At 40.6% G+C, this 21,286-nt stretch overlaps 1 protein-coding gene across 20 annotated transcripts in view; it reads right to left on the minus strand.

The window, feature by feature from the left end:
- LDLRAD4 (low density lipoprotein receptor class A domain containing 4) overlaps positions 1-21,286 on the minus strand; it is a 443,967-nt gene that overhangs the window by 350,638 nt on the left and 72,043 nt on the right. For 3 of the 20 annotated variants that reach the window (XM_060613165.3, XM_060613160.3, XM_060613155.3), the window contains exons 3-4: positions 20,146-20,236; positions 19,331-19,439 (exon numbers count right to left, since the gene is read on the minus strand). The exons of the other annotated variants lie outside the window; for them this stretch is intronic. The gene's annotated coding sequence lies outside the window, so the exon portion shown is untranslated. The remainder of the gene's footprint in view (positions 1-19,330; positions 19,440-20,145; positions 20,237-21,286) is intronic. 20 annotated transcript variants of the gene reach the window in all.

A 21,286-nucleotide genomic window follows, 5' to 3' on the forward strand; every position in this document is an offset into this window, starting at 1 on the left:
AGGCAGAAACCATCATTGTCCTGAAAATCCTTACAATTTAGAAGAGAAAAAAAAAAAAGAAAGAAAGAAAACAGCTGTGAACAATTAAAAAGCAGTACATCAACAGGTGCAAAATGTTCTTGTTCAAATGAAATGCACACATGAGTGCCAAGGAGACTAACTTTGTGTTCCCATTGCAGGGTAGACTGGGGGGGGAAGGGGGGGGGAACGGGTAACAGTCCTTTAAACAACTGTTTACCATGAGGAAGTCAGGTTCACCACAGAATAAAAACAACCCGAATTTGCACTTTTGCCATGCGAAGAAAATGTTCAAGGGCACATGTGAATGGTACTTGCAGCCTATAACCACTCCCTTATTACCACATTGCTAAGGCAAGGGGCTGCCCACTAACTAACTGTTTGTGGCACACAGCTGGGGTATAACTGACTCCAGCCTCCAATGTGAGGCTGGATGAGGCTAGCATCCTTACCCAAACAGGTTGGCCATACATCATCTGCTGATCAACACAGGTCTCTGTGAAATTAAGGGCACAAAAAGGTTTGCAAGCTTGTTCTGTCTTCCAAAGAACAGAGATGGGGCCAGGTGGGAGGATGGGTGGACAAAATAACAGAGCCTCTCTAGTAACCCCTAATTCTATGAAGCACTAGAATCTCTTTAGCATTTCATCAACAAAAATCCTTACGTATGTAGATCAAGCCCCACAGGTGAACACAAAGCAGACCAACCCCTCCTATTGTTAACAATCAGTAAAAAGCTCAAAGGTAAAGAAAAAAAAAATGGAAAATCCCACATACAAATAGAACCTTGTGTTCCTTTTACATTATTTTATTACCATCTCTTTTAAGCTATAGGCTTAAACAGCCAAAAAACATAAGACATATAATGCACTTGAGGCTTAGGAAGTTTTCCCCACTGGTTTTATCATTGTAATTATTTAAGGTATCTCATTCATATAACCTTAAGAGGAAAATTATGCAGTAGTTTAACTGTGAACTCATTTTTTTTAACAGTGCTTTCCTATAGTTCCTTTAAGTATATAGCTTCCCCTGGATTTTTATTTTCCAAATTAGCCAAGGGCAGCCTGGATGACTCAGAAGATTTTTTCCAAAGCAACCTGAAATTGTAGGACTCCTTCTGGTCAGACCTGGGAGCATTTCCTCTACCTCCAGGCTAATCTACCATCTTTCCTAAGCAGGATGACAAGGAAACCAGAAGACATTGCCAGTTGTCACCACCCCTAACATATTCAGTTTCTGAAGACCTCCATAAAGGTTATTTTTTAGTCTCCCCTGTGCACAGTAATAACCCACTGAAAACATCATTCACTGTGGTTTGCATCCCTGAGGATGACACTGGAGTAAAAGTCACCTCTGCTGGCCAATGCAAGTGGTGCTACCAATGGCCAGGAAGAATAATAGTCCCTGAGAGTCTGATGGAAGATAGCTGCTGGCATCAAAGAGACTTGATGGACATCAGAGCTTCTTGTTTACACCACCACCATCAGCAATAACCGCCCAGCACTGCTCTCAGGAAAATGAGCACTCTCTCACATAAGGATGGATCTGTAGGCATAATATCAGAAGGCCCTGAGTGGCCTCTGCTGCCCCCCCCAAAAAGACTGAAAGTCAGCCCCCTGAGTAGCTATTTAAGGGTGGGATGGAATCTCATTTGTATTTGTGTCCCACCTACCACAAGTCCTGGCATATAGGAAGCACCCAATAAACTGACTCAACAGTAAAATGGGCAGATGGATGGATGAATGAATGAATGAATGAATGAATGAATGAATGAATTTGAAATATAAGATAGGAAAGTCATATGGATCTTCTCCCTTCCACACTTAACAGTCAAAGCTTTTAATATGTTGTTATCTTTATAACAGCCCTCCAGGTAGACAGTGTTCTCTTCATTTTGTAGAACAGGGAACAGAGCTTCAGTGAGTTAAACAGTTTAAGACCATAGTAATTAATGCTAAGGGCAGAACAGGAATTTGAACTTCTATCTCTCTGGTTGCAAAACCTGTACCTTTCCAACACATCAAATCACCTTCTTAAGGAAAGTTTAACTCTGCAAAGTTTCCCAAGTAAAATAAAACAATAAGCAAAAGTAAATATGTTATTTTCAGGATTAAAAAAATAGTATTTCTCAAACTGTCTACTGTAAATAACATAAACCAAAACATGCCAAAACACACAACTGAAGATCAAAACCCATCTGGAAGGTGTTATTCCAGATGGAAACAGCAAAAGAAACCTGCAAACCTCAGACCCAGAGAGAGGAACTCAAGCCAGGACCACATATAGAAGAGGAGTCTAGGTGACAGAAAGGCTCAAGGCCAGCTGAGGCTGCCTCCTCCAACCCTCCCTCAGAGGGAATTTACTGGCCATTCCACTCCAGGGCTGATGGCCTCTCTGATCACATTAGACTATAAAATCTCTGACAGCAAGGACTGTGACTTCCACCTATATATTTTTTTTCTACCATTGACATCTCTCACCACACTGCACATATCACAAAGATTCAAAAATGTTAGTTGGATTAATGTTGAATTAATGAATGAACAAATGAATGGCAAACTCTGTAAGCAAATCAAATATAATGACAATAAAAAACAAAAAACCTGAAATGCTCCCTGGCAATGGAAAGGGTAAGGCTTTCTTTTGGTTATTAGAGCAAACACAGTCCTGTTCTTTTCTTTCCTCTGACTGCAAGCCTGAGCAGACCTACCAGTATCTCCTCTCTTAGTCTTGATTTGAAAGAAGTGGGTAATGCCATCTGCCAATCACAAGCACTACCATCTTGACCATTTATCTAGCTCTATATTTGTCCTGATGTGATGTTAAGTGATCACACTGTCATTCTATCAATAGTTTAAGTTCACTGAAAGGATTCTTTGGAGAAGGTGGACCCTGTGGATTGAAGGCCATGTGGATTCAAGTCACAAAGAAAGGCAATAATTTCCCCCCTCACACACCAAATTCACTTCTGGGTATCCTGATAAATCATAAATAGAAACTATTTTTTTAATTTCATATTTGGCCAGTATGGTACTGGCACAAAAACAGAGACATAGATAAATGGAACAGAATAGAAAACCCAAAAATGAACCCACAATTATATGGTCAATTAATCTTCAACAAAGCAAGAAAGAATATCCAATGGGAAAAAGACTATCTCTTCAACAAATGGTATTGGGAAAACTGGACGGCAACACACAAAAGAATGAAATTGGATCATTTTCTTACATCACACACAAAATAAATACATAATGCATTAAAGACCTAAATGTGAGAACTGAAACTACAAAAATGCCAAAAGAGAACATAGGACAATAATTTCTTTTAAATCGGCTGTCGCAACTTCTTTCTAAATATGTCTCCTGAGACAAGGGAAACAAAAGCAAAATAAACTATTGGACTACATCAAAATAAAAAGCTTCTGCACAGTGAAGGAAACAATCGACAAAATTAAAAGGCAGCCTAAAGAATGGGAGAAGATATTTGAAAATGCCATATCTGATAAAGGGTTAGTATGCAAATATATAAAGAATTTCTAAAACTCAGCACTCAAAAAATAAATAATCCAGTTAAAGAATGGGCAGAAGACATGAACAGATATTTTTCCAAAGAAGACATACAGATGGCTACCATAAAAGATTCTCAGTATCACTTATCATCAGGAAAATGCAAGTTAAAACTACAGTGTGATATCACCTCATACCTGTCAGAACGGCTAAAATCAACAACACAAGAAACAATGAGTGTTGGCAAGGATGTGGAGATAGGGGGACCCTCTTGCACTGCTGGTGGATATACAAACTCCTGCAGCCTCTGTGGAAAACACTATGGAGATTCCTCAATAAGTTAAAAATAAAACTACTCTATGATCCAGCAATCACACTAGTAGGTATTTACCCAAAGAATACAAAAATACTAATTCAAAGGAATGACTGTACTCCAATGTTTATAACGGCATTATCTGCAATAGCCACATTATGGATACAGCCCACGTATCCATCGACTGGTGAATAAAGAAGATGTTATATATACACACAATGGAATACAATGGAATATTACTTGGCCATCAAAAAAGAATGAAATCTTGCCATTTGCAATGACAAGAGGAATGGAACTAGAGAGTATTATGCTAAGTGAAATAAGTCAGAGAAAGACAAATACCGTGAGTCCACTCATATGTGGAATTTAAGAAACAAAGCAAACAAGCAAAGGCCAGGGCAGGGAGAAGCAAACCAAGAAACCAGACTCTTAACTATGTAGAACAAACTGATGGTTGCCAGAGGGGAGGTGGGTTGGGGAGATGGGTTAAATAAGTGATGGGAATTAAGGAGTGCACTTGTTGTGATGAGCACCTGGTGATGTATACAAGTGTTGAATCACTGTATTATACACCTGAAACTAATATTACACTGTTAAAAAACTGGAATTTAAATAAAAACTTTTTTTAAAAAACTTGATGTTTGGCAATAATTTGGAAGTTAAGTCACATGGGAATTTTATATCACACCAGCAGCTCTAACAATGCCAATTTTGTGACAATTTATGAAATAGTTCATATAGCATAGATGCTCTTTGATGAACAATGGTCTCCCATGGGCCAGCCTTTTTGTTCAAGAGTGTCTGTGAGGAAGGAACTCATGAAACCAAGCAGGATGTTCACTTTTCATCACATAGCTAGGCTTCTGAAAGTGCTCTGGCAAAACTTCCCAATGTTCTCATAATTTCCAAATTCAATGAGCATCATTCAGTCCCCGTCTTATATGACCTCTCAGTAGCATCCAATGCTCTGACAGCACCTGCCTGTTCCCCTCCACAGTTATTAGGACACCAATGTCCTAGTCTCTCTCTGACCATCGATCATCTCTGACACCCTTGCAGGCATCTCTTCCTACACTGAGCCCTGAAAATTTGCTACTGCCCAGCATGCTGTCCTCAGAAAATCATCCATCCTGAATCCTACTGACTTTACCTAAATTTGCTTACCAGTGGAGAAATACTAAATGAAGGACAATAGGAAGAAGGGAGTGAGAGGAGGAAGGAGACAAGGATAAACCACAGGCTTGCTCAACTACACCTATAAAACTGGCAACCACACAGCCAAGACTCAACTGTATATACAATTTAGTTGAGGCTGTCCAATGGCAGGAATTCAAGGCCTAATGCTGAAAAGTCACCTTCATTTGCTTAAAATGACATACAGTTAAAACAGCTGCCTGTTAACAGACAAGTACAGCAAGACAGACTTACCACAGTTGACAAATATAATACCCAGTATCAGCTGATAACAGCTCCAGCAAGGACAGGCAGAATCCTCAACAAATCATTTTTCAGAGAGGTAGGCACCAGACTAGCTGGTATTTTTCAGTCTTAAATATAGTCATCCCAAAGTCTCTCTCTCCAATCTCTCCTGTTATCACACCCAGTGTCCCTCAGATCCCACTCTCAGCCCATCTTCCAGGTCGCAGAAAATGCTTACTCCACAACGATGGATTATATATAAGATCTTATCCTAAGTGATCAAGGTCAAATTGGTGTTCTGAGACCAATTCCAATGTGTGGGTGCAGTGTTGGGGCCCCACACAAACAACCAAGCAATTCTCAGACACCAACAGGGTGTCTAAGGAGAATTCAACTCAGTTTTGACACTATATACCCACAGATAACAAAGATCCCATAGTTTAAGGGCTCAGTCCTGTAACACTGTTCTTCCTTAGCAGGAAGGTCAATTCCTTCACGGGTCAATTGCAGGCCCAGGTTGTCACCTGTCCTCCTGACCTGCTACACATGAGAGGTTCACACAACCTCCTCCTTGGACTTCAGATGCTGGTCACAAATCCAGGTTGTTACCTGTTATTTCTGACCAACTAACTATAAAATCAGAGATTCCCAGGACCTCCTCCTCAGGTACAATTAATTTGCTACAGTGGCTCACAGATCAGATAACTGTTTCATTACAAAAGGATGTAACTCAGAAACAGCCAGATGGAAGAGATGCATGGGGCAAGGTGTGGAGACGGCTCAGAGCTTTCAATCTCTCTCCAGGTGCTATGCTCTCCCCAATCCCTGGGTATTCACTAACCTGGAAGCTTTCCAAACACTGTCCTTCAGAGTTTTTACAGAGTCTTCATTACATACATCACATTGATTAATTCATTGACCATTGGCAACTGTGTCAACTTCCAGGCCCTCCTCCCTCCCTTAGGACTAAAAGTTCCAACCCTCTAATCACAGGGTTGGCTCCATTGCCAACCGGCACCCCCATCCTTCAGTGCTTTTCAAAAGTTTCCTCGTGGGCACCTGGGTGGCTGATGGGTTAAGCATCCAACTCTTGACTTCAGCTAAGGTCATAATCTCACGGTCCATGAGTCCAAGCCCCACACTGGGCTCTACACTGACAGTGCAGAGCCTGCTTGGGATTCTGTCTCTCTCTCTCTCTGTCCCTCCCCTGCTTGCTTGCTCTCTCTCTCTCTCAAAATAAATAAAAGATAAACTTAAAAAAAAAAGTTTCCTCATCTATATAACAAATGACACCTTTTATCACTCTCAATGCTTAGAAAATTCCAAGAGTTTTAGAAGCTATAAACCAGTAACTATGAACAAGGACCAAATATATATAAGAAATACATTTTGGTCACCTGAATAACCAAAAATATATTTCTTATAAATCGCACCACAAAGGTCTAAGTTATCCCACTGACCCTAATTTGTTTTTTTAATGTCTTTAACGTCTTTACCACATGATTATTAAGAGTACTACCAAGCCTATAGGAAATGGGGTTCTGTATCTTATCAAAATCCTCCCCATTAACCAACCCCCAAATCCTCAGTAAATTCACACAAAGAAAAATAGAATTGTAGGTAATAAATGTAACAGGCCTGGCACATCTAATAATTGCTTGCAAAAGAAACTGGAACCAGAATGAATAGAAAATGACACATTTGTAGTTATTTTTTCATTGGCCAAATCACCCTCGTCCAACTCAAGAATTCCCAAGGCAACTTGATGGGTGTTTGTTACACCAGCATTCTAAGGCACTCTAGACTGACATCCAGAGCCACACCCTACTTACCAGCAAAGCTGAATGTTCCCTTCCGTGACAACGCATGGTCCCACCAGGCAGAATCACTCACAGGCCCCAGGGCCACATATAGCCCTCTATAAATCTAATCTGCTCCGCTGAGAATATGTCCTTCATTTTCCATTTTGGGTGGCAATTATAATCTCTTTCCAGTTATGGGAAATGGAAAAATGTACTAAGTAGATCAAGAATAGGGGCGCCTGGGTGTCCAACTCTTGATTTCAGCTCAGGTCATGATCCTAGGGTTGTGGGATCGAGCCTCATGTTGGACTGTGCACTGAGTGTGGAGCCTGCTTGAGATTCTTTCTTTCTTTCTTTCTTTCTTTCTTTCTTTCTTTCTTTCTTTCTTTCTTTCTTTCTTCTCCTCTACCTCTCTACCTCCTCCCCCACTCATTCTCTCTCTATAAAATAAATAAAATGAAAAAAAAAATTTAATAAAATAAAGTCAAGAAGAAAGGACAAAAGCAAATTATGTAAACAAAAAGCAAACATAATTTGAATAATCTGTGTTATTTTAGGTTTTAGAAAGAGAAACCAACAGAATTTCTAAAACCAGTTGATCTTAAACAACCCTGTGGTTCTACAGCCAAGTTGGAAATTGCTTCCTAACTATGACTCAAAATCCAGAAGCCACAAAAGAATGATAAATACATAAACATCAAAAATTCCAGTCTGGCAAAAATCAGTTAAAATACAAATGACAAAAACTTGGAAACAATATTTGCAAGTTTTATCACAAAATCTAATTCCCTAATATATAAAATGCTTCTAGAAAGGCATGAGAAAAAAAAAGTATCACAATCCACAAATAGAAAAGGCTCTTATAATCACATCAAAGATGTACAACCTCACTCATAGTAATAGAAAGGTACATTAAAACTACATTTAGGGAGTGCCTGGGTGGCTCAGTTGGTTAAGAGACCGACTCCTGATTTCAGCTCAGGTCATGATCTCACAATTCATGAGATCAAGCCCCTCACTGGGTTCTGGTGCTGATAGCATGGAACCTGCTTGCGAGTCTCTCTCTCTCTCTCTCTCTCTCTCTCTCTCTCTCTCTCTCTCTCCCTTCCCCTGCTCTCTCTTAAGAAAATAAATAAAATAAAATAAAATAAAATAAAATAAAATAAAATAAAATAAAATAAAATAAAATATAAATGGGACACCAGACATCTGGAGGGGAGGGGAGGAAGGGGGAGAGGACAGGTGAGGAAGGAAGCTTTTCCTACATGCTGATGTGGAAGGATCTCCAAGACATGTTAAGCATAAAAAGCGAGGTGCAGGAAAATGGGTAGGAGACCTTTTGGATAGACAGAGGGTGGTGATGATTAATATATTTTCAAATTTAGTTATAAATGTATAAGTAAATCCTAGAAAGATACATAAGAAACTAATAACAGTGGCTATAGAAACAGGGACAGGGACAGAGTGAACAGAAGTAGACTTCTCAATGAATACCTTTTAATAATTTATTTTATTTTTGAACCATGTAATGATACTACCTAATTAAAAAAAATAAAATAATAATAATAATAGCTTTTTAAACATGACATTACAGTTGTCTTTCATACTAGATTCCGTCTCAGCAAGCTAAGGTGTAAGAAGATTATGAATCCACTTTGCTCAGATGATCCTTTTGTCTCCAACATCGTTTACCCCTCCCCATCCTCAGGGGATCCTTACTATTCACTCACAGTACTTAGTTTACCAATCCTCTATCTTCAAACCTGTTTCTACACAAGGAGTTTCAGAAAAAAAGAAATTATTCTTAAATCTCATAGTTTGAAACCAAACACATGGAATCCATTTTCCTAAACCTGCACGCGGCAAACCTGAAAGAGCTGAAACCTCTTGGTTTGAGGACAGCTGGCTGATACTGTTGCACAGGGATGAGTCTGAAAGACAACCACCTTCCCTAGTCTCTCCCCCAGTACTTTTCCAGGTGTTCTGACCCACACCCTGCCCTGTGCCACACCTCCAGATGTATCTAAGGTTTGATGCCTTCGACAACATCAAACAAAACTGGATCTGAGCCTGGAAGCCTCCAAGCCACCCACAGCTCCTGCCATGAAAGACTGTGCTGGAGTCCAAGATAACCCACTTGGATGGAGGTACCTGGATCCAGAATTATACTCAAATTTTTCTAGCTGTTTACCTTTACATCCTAAAAATTTCCAGAAATGATTTTCCCTGGTGACAAACTGCATTCTCTAAAACTTTAGGCCAGTTTTTGCATGACTCCTTGGCCTCTGTACAATTAAACTAGTTCTTTCTTATCATTGTATCTTACAGAGCAATTAGGACCACATTAATTCTTTTCTATTAGAACCCAGTGCTCCTCTATCTAAACCTTTTATCAAGAAATCCATAGAACAATACTTGTGCTTTAATTCACAAGAGTGCTTTATTTTGTTTTGTTTTGTTTTGTTTTGTTTTGTTTTAGCTTCCTTCCTTTTTTGTATCATCTTGGACAGTGAGGGGCAAGAAAGTTAGTTTTGAAAGATTTAGCTCACATATAAAATAACTCCTTTTTTCATTCATCAGAGGGCAAAGTTAATCTATTTCCCCTTTAGTGGATATGAGAAGATACATGGGTAACCCCAAGATGGCCAGCCAGGCATCGAGACCACGTACGGTGTACAGTCTAACACATACTCTCCTTATGCTACACTCCTGCCCACCTCCTGCCTTTATTGTTGGCAACTATAGGGTCAACTGATCAGCCAGAGTCAAACAGCCTTACACTGCTGGAGAAATCTAGAGAATCAGTCTATTCATTAAAGACTACCCCCCAATAAATCTTTCTAAAAAGAAGGAACCAAAAGCTTTCCTTTTGGACCATGGCCAAGTTCTCATTTTACAACCAGCAGCAGGTCCCAGCATTCCAAAACAGAAACAGTAACTACATATTTTCCTCTTTTCCCTCTGCAGCTGGGGAGTAAGCATGAAGTCCTGAGGGAGAGACCACAGGGGTCTCCAGGAGCTTTCTCACCAGCGGCCCAGTTACAGGAACAATTGCAAACATTTTCCTTTCATTCCAGCAGTATGAATTCCCAAAGGGCACTCCTCTGCATTTGGCCTTCATGCACATCAGTTAATACATAAACTAAAAATGTGAACTATCTCCCATGAGTAACACTGAAACAGGTAAAACAATGCAAGCCTCCTTAACCTATCCCAAAACTACCTGTTCTCCTTAAGTATCACTTACCTTAGGTAGCATCAAATCCTTCTTGAAGCAGTTGCTTTTTAACAGTTTTCTTGGAAACTAAATACTATAGCAAGCTGTTCCTCCCCTCTACAGAGCTGCTTAAAACTAATAATTGAGCTGCAAACACCAGCTTTGGCAAACTTTGGCTACAGAAAACCATTAATCTTATGATGGCATTTTAGAGGTCTCCACAAAATCACATTTCCAAATGAAATAAACCCCAGTCTCCCAAACTGGACTGCATTGGAACAAGGAAACAAACAGCCGGAGACAGCAATGAATTACAAATGGCATGCTAATTACCAGTCTACATCCAGAAATAGCTGAAGACTGCAGGATTTTTGTTGTTGTTGTTGTTGTTGTTAAAATAACTACAGCCTTTATTCTAGGGTTGGGCAAAAGCAACTGATTTATTCAAATGCTTCAGCTTCTAAACATAATCACATTTATATGTACTTCTCTAGCAGGGGGAGTGGATGGAGAGAAACTCTGGGGGCTGGGGCATGGGTCCCCAGAGACAGCAGTGCTACTGGGCATGTCACCGGCATCACCAAACCCACCCAGTGTAGCTGACGCAAAGGAAAAGGGGAAAACACAACACCTTCTTGCTTGCCCTGTTTGTTAAGTGGCACCCATCTCAGACCCTACAGAGAAAGGAAGGGGACAGAGGAAACCAAGTGTCTACACGGTGTCTTTTAGCACTTTCCTCTTGTTTTCCACGGTACGTGAATGACCAGCAACAGTGCCCAGGAGAGTTTTACAGAGTTTTTATTAGAATCCTCCTGGTTTCAAGATACAATCTGCTAAAAAGAAAAACAAGAAAAAGTGCATGAATATGAGAGAAACATGGTCATTTTGTTCACTTATCCTTAGGGATAAGGACAAGATGAGCATCTCTCCATGCCTGTGTGAGACCATCTTAAGAGATAAATAGCTCATCCAAGGATCCTATTCATGCCCTACAATGTTTACTTTCAGAATCTGGAGTCTGAGCCCTATTGAAAGACTGAGCCCACCCTATCCCCCACCCCAACCCTCAACCTTGTATCACCTTATTACCCTGCTAAATATGTCCCATCCTCCCACCCCTACTCTCAAATTCCAGAATGTTCCAGCAAGGTAATCTGGTCCAGCAAAAGTTCCTCCAGGCTTCATGACGCTGTAGGCAAAGGGTGTTCTTGGGTCAAATAAGTTTAGGAAATGCTGGGTTAAACATCACTGAGGTTTTCTTTATTGCAGGACTTCTCACAGTGTCTAATAAGCCAATGGTACATTAAGAATCTCCAAGAAAGGGATTTAATAAGCAGCATTTATGAATTCAGTTGACTAGAAGATCTTTTCTTTTGCCCACCTCCTAAAGCTACCCTGAACACACGCTGGGCTAGCCTCTGGCCCACCTTCTCCTTCCAACTGATAGGCAAACATTTGCTGAGCACCTACTCCTGCCAGGCACATGCTGGATGTCAGGGATATAAACATGGAAAAGACACATACTCCTCCAGGCACTAATGGCTGAGGATTTGGAAACTCTGCAAGGTGAACTGCTCAAAGTCATGCAGCTAGTTAGCAACCGGTTTCAGAACTTGAACTAGTTGCCAGCTCCCTGTTCACCACACTTCCTTCCTTACCACACCCCATCTCTGATCATAAGAGGTGTTCAGCTTTAGAAACATAAGAGCAGATGAAGATCTCCATAGAGAAGTCTAAATCTTTCATTAAAATAGAACATTATGCATCCCCTTTGCCCACTTCATACTGTTTAGTGTTAATATACCCAAGGAATTCTTGAGTACGGTGGCTGATAATATAAAGATGAAATAAACATACCAAATACCCTCATCCTGCTGTTGAGTACTCAAGCTTTCATCTCATGGCCAATTTTCACATACCCATCCAAAAAAATAAGCTGACATGGTTCTAGGCATCTCCACTTAACGACATGCTTAGAAGTAAAGCTGCCCATTGGAGACAGCACACTGCGCAAGTACAGGCACTGGTCCCTGCATACGGCCCTCCCTTGGCCATGTCCTTAGGACAGAACACCATCAGAGCAGAGGGTGCCCCTCTTGCTCCCAGAGCCCCCCAACAAAGGTTTGGGTTCCCACCACAACCATTCATTCTGCCTTGAGAGGTTGGACAGACAAGGGGGTGAGTTGGACATGGGAAGAGAAGCCACAATCTTCTCTGTGCCCTGGACAAGCCCCACCTGTAAGAAAGCACTGGCTGGGCTTTATAACCATGCCTCTCCAGAGACAAGCAAGGACCAGAAGCTGCAGCTGGGGAGGGTGGAATTCCTCAGGAGCCAAAACTTTTCAGGCACTGGGTAGAGCCAGATGGGCTGTGACCAGCTGTTCCTATCTCCAGTAGATTCTCCTGAATGCAGGCATTTTCTCTCCAGACAGAGCCAGCAACTTTACCGATCTGTGCAGGCATCAAGTGAACACAGATAGGCAACCTTTCAATCCACCCCCTATTTTCAGGGGAACAACATCTTCATTTATCCTCTAGGAGCCCACGTGCAATGGACTCCCCCTTGTTTCATTCCCCGTACAAGAGGACCCTAAAACCTCACCACCAATGCAGACATCACCAACCGCCATCCTGAAATTCACCTGTAATTTTCATGTCTCCCCACTAAAAACTAAGTTGCATCACAGAAGGCTTTAATCTTGAATCCAGGACTGACTCAATAGTGCTATAGTCCTGGTTCCACACAGTTCTGGCCCATGTCATCAATTACTTGGGCTTTTCTCTTCCACTGAAGGAGGGAGGTTGAAGGGGTTGGAGTGTGTTACCCACTTGACTTTGTGAGGAAGAGGCAGGTCTTCCTAAAACAAAACTCTAAAGAAAGATTTTTACTTTGAGATCTCAAATAGGCACACCATAAACTTTAAAAGGTCTACCACAGCTATTAAAATTTGTTAATGTCCAGAAAGAGCCTGGCCCAGCATTAATCTTCCATAGCCACTCACACATATGCACTGTCATATGTCAGCAGGTACAGCTGATTGTGAAGGTTGCTCTAATGTTCGTATACTAACTTGGGCATTGTAAATGGCCTTCATTTTTCAAAGGAAATCAACACCCTCTTTTATTAACTACAAATGTCATATAAGAAGGCTACCTACATGCTACATAAAAGCCTCACTCTAAGCATTCCATCCTTGAACTTCAGAGGGATTGATGAAGAAAGGCATCCCACGGATGTTGCCCCCAAAATTTCAAAAATGGGAGTAATTTTGAACAAGTCTACATGCTCAAACTACACACTACACATGACTTACTGACTTTTCCTCTCCCAGAATGTGACAACAAGGTCCACTGATATTCCTACTTATCCAGACCTCAGAACAATCCCAAGTTGAAGCAGCACTAGAATACTGCACCCCAGATACAACCTAACCCCAAGAGCTGTGCCCTAGAGGTGTTCTGATGAAAGTGCATTTTTTATCCAAACCCCTTGGCCCCAGGCCCCACAGGCCAGTGAATTTCTACCGGATTCTACAGAATTCCAGTTTCCTGTTGATAAATGCTGGGTGGCTCTTCTGTCTTTAAAAACTAACCACTGGAGCACCTGGCTGGCTCAGTAGGTTGAGCATGCAATGCTTGATCTCAGGGTTGTGAGTTCAAGCCCCACGTTGGGTGTAGAGACTACTTAAAAATAAAATCTTTAAAATCAATAAAAGCTAACCACCCCCTCACTCATGTACTATCTCATCTTGGGACCAGAGCTCTGCCCCTGAACAGGGGCAGGGAGTCTGCTCCTCCATAGTCACCTGGCTCCCCCATGGCTATGCTGTGCCTCTCTTACTGCAGTGCCCCTGAATGGCCCCCTACACACCTGTTCCAGGGGGCCCTCTTAGTCAGTTCCTGCAAATAGGAGAGGTTCCACTCTAGTTCCAGGTTTAGTCCAAATCCTAGCCCAACTCCATATGCCTTCTTGTCTAAACAATCAAAGAAAGCCCTACCCATTGTCTTAGATATAACAGACAGGCCTGGTAGAGACTCTAAGTTAGACTTGAAATCTGTACACCAATATCATGGCTCTGGCATTCAAAAAATGATGTTTTAATAACTAGAAGTGGTACTTGCCTTCAGTCTGGTCCCTATGTTACCAGGCTCCAGTAAAGAGGGTTGAATTGTCTTAGCCCTCTATAGGATACTAGGGAAAGGGCTGTGTGACCTCTACTGGGCCAGAAAACACCAAAGAGCACAGTGCCATTCCTCTCCCTTCCCCTCCACCCTCAGGTCAGCAAAGCAAAGTACCCTCCAAGATGCAGAGATCCTCAGGGCCCCAAAGTCACTCAGTCTCAACGCCCTCTCCTATGAACATTCTCCCATAGCCAGTCATGGGGATCTGGGGACTTCTCTTATCAAAGAATGCAATAATTTCCTTTCAGACCATGCAGCAAAATGAAAACAAATGCCAGGGAGAGAACATTAAGCAGTGAATGGTGTACCACAAAAGGCCAGGTACTTCATGTACAGTATCTCCCTCAACCCTATAAGAAAGCTATGTGCGGGGCGCCTGGGTGGCTCAGTTGGTTAAGCCTCCGACTTCGGCTCAGGTCATGATCTCACGGTCTGTGAGTTCGAGCCCCGCGTCAGGCTCTGTGCTGGCAGCTCAGAGCCTGGAGCCTGTTTCAGATTCTGTGTCTCCCCCTCTCTCTGCCCCTCCCCTGTTCACACTCTGTCTCTCTCTGTCTCAAAAATAAATAAACGTTAAAAAGAAAAAAAAAAAAAAAGAAAGCTATGTGAGTTTAAGGCATTAGCTCATTTTACAGAAATGAGCTGAACTAAGAACTCTTAAGAAACTGAACTTAAGTTTCTGAAATGCACAGAAGTGAAGGAACTTGCCCAAGGTCACATAACTAGTAATTGGTAGGCCCAGAAATCAAACCCAGGTCTGTCTGCCTCCAAAGATCATGAACTTTTCACACAGCCACATGACTATCACCTTGTAGAAAGCACATATTTTTTAAATGTTTTAAATTTTGTAAATATTAAAAGACATGGGTGCCTGGGTGGCTCAGCTGGTTGAGTGTCCGACTTTTGATTTCGACTCAGGTCATGATCTCAGGATCATGGGATTGAACCCCACGTCAGGCCCTGTGCTGAGCGTGGAGCCTGCTTGAAATGCTCTCTCTTTCTCTGCCCCTCTCCCCCATGCTTTCTCTCTCTAAATTCAAAAAAAAAATAATAGAAATATTTTTTTAAATATTAAAAGACAAATACACAGGAAGAAAAATAGTTGTACGAAAATCATGAAACCATGGGTGACTTTTGCCTTTTTCTTTGTTTCTAAATTTTCTTGCTTTTATTGTTTAAAAATTTTTAATTTTTTTTTAATGTTTTTTATTTATTTTTGAGAGAGAGAGAACAAACAGGGCAGGGGCAGAGAGGGGTACACAGAATCTGAAGCAGGCTTCAGGCTCCGAGCTGTCAGCACAGAGCCTGATGCAGGGCTCAAACTCACGAACAGCGAGATCATGACCTGAGCCAAAGTCAGATGCTTAACCAACTGAGCCATCCAGGTGCCCCTTATTTAAAAATGTTTTAAATTAAGTAATAAAATGCTAGTTATAAATCAAAAATGCATGTATATCAGTGAACAAGTACTTTCCATTAGTTCTACTACAATTTCTTAAGAAAACAAAATGGGGCCTGTCAGTTATCAAGTGCTATTCACTGAAGGGCACATGAAAGGCAAGGACCCCTGTCCTTGCATGGTCAGAGGGGGGCTATGTGATTGGTCTTGATCATTTCTGGGCTAGATCCTGAAACTGCTGCAACAAGACTTTCCAGAGTTCCCTTTCCCTACTTTATGCTAGCTTATATTTAAGAATTCCAAAAGTTTCCATTTGAAATGGCCTCTTGCTAAGTAGATGTAATCTACTACATTCTATTCCTGCTACAATACAGGAATACAGGAGGTCACGCCTCCTTTCCTTGGCATAATGCCACAGATCACCTTGTGGGACTGAACTGAAGGGACAGCAGCAGGGACAGCCTAACAGAACACAAGGAGCTCTAGACTGGTAGGCAGCTGCACTGGCTTTGCTCCTGTGTCTACAGCAGGCTGACTACACGGTCCCACACAAGCCACTTCACCTGTCTAGGCTTCAGGTTTTCCTCTTTGTATAATACAAAAAATGGAATCAGTGAGCTCTACAGTTACTTGGAGTTCTAAAACTGACTTTATGATTTCTGCCTTTGTTCATGCACAGTGTTAACTTTCACACACAAACAATAAAAAAATCATATAATCATTAAAAGCACACACATGAAAATACACATGATACTTTATTGGGAAGGTCTTAACATCTGATAGGATATGCATATTTAACTAACAGTGGCTATGCCATTTGCTCCAGGTATTCAAGAGCATGTATTAGCTGAAATAACATCATAAAGGTTCTCTTCCCACTTGGAAGTCACCAGACCACGACCATTGTAACTCCTGAGTATAATAATGCTAAACATTTCAAGGTGCCAGATGACCCTTTAAAACTCATTCTACTTCTTCCACAGGTTTAAGCTTGTATACAAGACATTTGGATATGTAAAGTTATGTTTAATGTTCCAAATAGTCCTGGGTGGCAGCACAACCATAGGCTGACATGTGGGGAGATGCTGAGGGAGCCCTGTACCCACACTGGGCTTCCAAATGTAGGAGCCACTGGTTTTCCCTTCAGGTTCAGGCACTGTGTGATCTCCACATGCATGGCTTGATAGGGTAATGATTCTGTAATAGGTACTCTACAGAAGAATCAACTTCCAAGGTTTTCCCTATGACAGGTCCATCATAGCTTTCCAAATGTTGGGCACATTACACAAGGTTATTCATCTTGGTATGGCAAGAACAAGCCATTGTATGACAGGAAATTCCAAGCAAAAGAGTAGAGTAAATATCTCGAGTTTCTACAAAGTCCAGATGTCAACAAGGGCCCTCACTACTGTTGATATCTTTGTTTAAGGAACTTTTCTTAGAAAAGCTGTTGGTTTAATTCCTCAGTTGCAAACAAAGACTCCACAACTTATTTACTTCTTCCAGGGCAAGAAGGGTTTATCTACAAATCAAATGCTTAATTTCCATTGTACTTGACTACTACAAATTTTTTTACATATGTCCCTAAAATCTGACTAGCCATTCCCCAAAATGTTCTTCATTGCTGAGCATTTTCTAATAACCAATGAACAAATTCTGGTGAACAATTCTGAGAGAATTCACTTTTATATCCATTGAGAATACTCACAATTTCTCACCTCTTCTAACAATCTCTCAGCTATTCCATACAAGACCAAATGAAAAAGATAAACATTTTTTACTAGTCTACACAACAGGCTGGTATTCAAACAAGTAGGCAAGCTTCACTAACATCAATTTCTATGTAAAAAGTGTGCAACCAGAATTTTCCTAGCAACCATTAAAATTATCATTTTCAACTCAGCTTACAATACCCTCCATCCACACCCTGCAGTGTAGAATGAGGTCTGAAAGGGGCATAGGCTTTCACGTAAAGGCTCAATCCACCATTTACTCAGGGTCTGACCTTGGGCATGTCATTTAACCTCTCTGACTTGTATTTCCTAGCTTGTAGTTGAGGTTTTTGAATATCTCTGATAGCTTTGGTCCCTTTCAATTCTGAAGAAAAAGATATAACTTGTTCTTTTGTTAATAACAGCTTTGAACTACCACAGACCTCATCCTTTTGATGACAAAAATCTCTTGCTATATATTCAGATTGAATGATTACGCCTTTTTAAGAAAAGGCCATTTATCATAATTATCTCTTATTTAAGCCATTTCTAGTCAGGTCCTTCTGATATGCTCCCAGCCTACAGCCTCAAAGTGACAGTCACCTTGACCATCATCAGCCCTTTCATCATGGGCAGTAACTAGCATTTAACATGTACATTTCTCAGCTTACTTTATAGAATTAAACTTAAATAGCTAGAGGTTAATAGGAGAACCACTAGGACAAATCTGTCATTCCAACCTCACCAATAATTTACCATAAATTTAGAGACAGCTACCACTAAACTTGTACTAAAGAACTCCTCCAGCCCCCACAAGTCTGTGAGCCTGACTCCTGAAAGATCCCTAAAGAGGATAGGACTAGCTTCAGACAGTGCCATTAACATACGATTTTCTGTAACTTAAAGCAAGGTACAATGCAATATTAAAAAAAAAAAGTTTAAAGGTAAACTTTAAAAGTACCTTCAGAGGGTGATCAGAAGAGGTGACAATGACTAATGAGTTAATACTGACACCTAAAAATTCACATGCACTGTGAAAAAAACGAAGAAGGAAGGTGACATTCATCCAAGACTTCTATTTAATGAGGCAGTCAAACTTTTTTTAAAAAAAGCATCTTGAAGTTATGATTCAATCCAAAAGTGAACAATAAGACAACTGTCTTCCTGTATTTCCTCTTCTGTGATGGCAATGAATATTCCAGTCCAGCCAAGCCAACTCATTTGTGCATGATTTGCATACCTTTGCATAACTTCTACACAAGTAGGTGTTCTCTTCATGCATCTAAATTTAATTAAATAATTTCAGTATCTGTTCAGAGATGGTAGAGGGGAAACAGAAGCCAAAAAACAACCATAGTCCAGCTACTGCTGACTTTCTCTACACACACCAACACATGAGATTAGCTACAGTTAGTCTATATGGCAAAAGCTTCGCAGCAGCAACCTAAAAATAAGGTCTCCTCCACTAAATTAATATGTCCACAGAAAGATCAGTTTTCCAAAAAAAGAAAAGTGATTTAATTCCACAGAGGCCACAGAAAGGATATAAAATTGAATTATAAGGAATGCCAACCCATGCTCAATGCTTCAAAGGTCATCAAACTATGTGTAACCCTGTCAAGACCTAAACTATTGACTTCAGGTTTATTTATTTCATATGTCTACCTTAAAAGTTAAAAGGTCAACAATACAGTCTCACAGTATTCATTTGACAGGGTAGCCACGCCCCAGAAACAAAGCTCCCCTGCTTCAGGAGCATCCTTACCAACACCCAGAATTGATCTCCTGGAGTAACCACTGCCTTGGTCATCATCCCATTTCCAAGTATCTCCTGGATTGGAAAGATCCCAGATCTCTCTCCAGTGGCCTTTGTTCTCCAGAATTATCAAGGAACAAAAAAAGGATAGCAAATAAAAAAAACTTATATCAGGACTGTTGATCTCTCACAAAATATAAGGCAGCTTATTGCTGCCTCATTTACTGTAAAATAAATCCTCCATATAATAACCAGAAAATAATGTGATGCTAAATCAGGTGGAGAAAGCAGAAACCAAGAACTCTCTACCCTCCATGCTCCAGGATATTCAACCAATCATGTGGCTCTCTTCTGCTTCATTTTCTTCACCTCGAGGCATGATTTTTAAAAGTTTTAACATTTCCATTATAAAATTTGGAGAACTGGATATGAGAAAACCTACTCCAAGAGCCTCTCTCCTTTCTCAAAATGTACTAGAGATATTTTATTTCATGTGATATTGCGAAGGTAAAGAGTGAAGAATATTGAGATATTTCTAGATGCTAAAGAGATTTTATAATTCAGGTTTCCCTGACCTTTAGTCATCTCAAGTCACACAGTCATATGAATTAGCTGGAGAAACAACACAGTAGAGCATGGCTCACAGAATCACAAATATGCACTGAACACATCTAAGAATGATATCAGTAAGCCAACCTACAGATAATCTATGTTCACATGAAGAGGCACTCAACACTGTTGTTACTGTTTGCCATATGCTTTTGAAGCACCTAAGACAATGAATCCAGAAAAACATTAGGCCTTCAGAAATGCTTTATCATTACCTCCATCCACTCAACCATCCAAACAGCAAATAGCTCCTTGAGGACATGAAACTTCTGAATCCCATAGCGCTTCCTTGTCACTGCTGAGCCCCTGGATGACACACAACAAAGGCATGAAGACTCACTATACTAAAAGTACCCAACATCTAACACTTCTTATTGGTAGCCTAGAAGGGAGAATCTTGTTTCACTGGGACATTTTCCAAAATTTCACCTGATTGGTCAAAAGTAACCTAATAATCAGCTAGCCCAACATATTTGGGGGCAATACTCCTCTGGTAAACACAAAACTCCTATGCTATTGCCACTGCTTGCGACTCAGTTCTAATCTTAAGCATAAAAAGCACAATTTTCAAAAAAAGAATTGTAGGGGTGCCTGGGTGGCTCAGTCAGTTAAGCATCTTAGTGATTTTGGCTTGGGTCATGATCTTACCATTCATGAGTTCAAGGCCCATGTCAGTGTGGAGCCTTCATAGGATATTCTCTCTCTCTCTCTCTCTCTCTCTCTCTCTCTCCTTCTCTCTCTGCCCCTTCCCCTCTCTCCCTCTCTCAAAATAAATAAATAAAAACTAAAAAAAAAAAAAAAAAGCAAGCAAGCAGATAGTCTGGTTCACTGGCTATTTAGGAAAAAAAAAGAAGAAAGAATTGTAAGCTTAAGAATGCAGGAGAAAACTACATTGGTTGTGAGATGGCACATTTTTTTCCCTCAGAAACACTGCTTTGTTAAAATTCAGGAATTCTTAAAGATAAATCACATTTATATTGAATGTGACCCTACTGTTCCAAAGAATCTTAAGATCTTAGTTGCCAATAAATCAGTTGCAATTCAGACCAGGCCAGTCTGCAGAGTTTGCTGTGAGAGTAAGAAGGGCTGAGCCTGTGAGGAGGTAAAAGTTGCATGAGGGACCTGGAGACCTGAGCCAGGACCTTGCTGCTCCATTTACATGCTCTGTAACCACATGCAAATCATTATAGCTGTCCGAGCCTTAATTTCTCCAACTACACAATTCAACTGGGAAAAGGTTTTTAACAGGACAAATATTTTATGGTTTCAATCAACAAGTATTTAGTAATTATTTACTAAATGAGTGAATATATAAAATGAATGCAAAAACTAACAACTTATTTTGCTTTCAGATGC

This window comes from Panthera onca, chromosome D3, assembly GCF_046562875.1.
Source record: "Panthera onca isolate mPanOnc1 chromosome D3, mPanOnc1 haplotype 2, whole genome shotgun sequence".
In the NCBI taxonomy this organism is placed as follows: Eukaryota; Metazoa; Chordata; class Mammalia; order Carnivora; family Felidae; genus Panthera; species Panthera onca.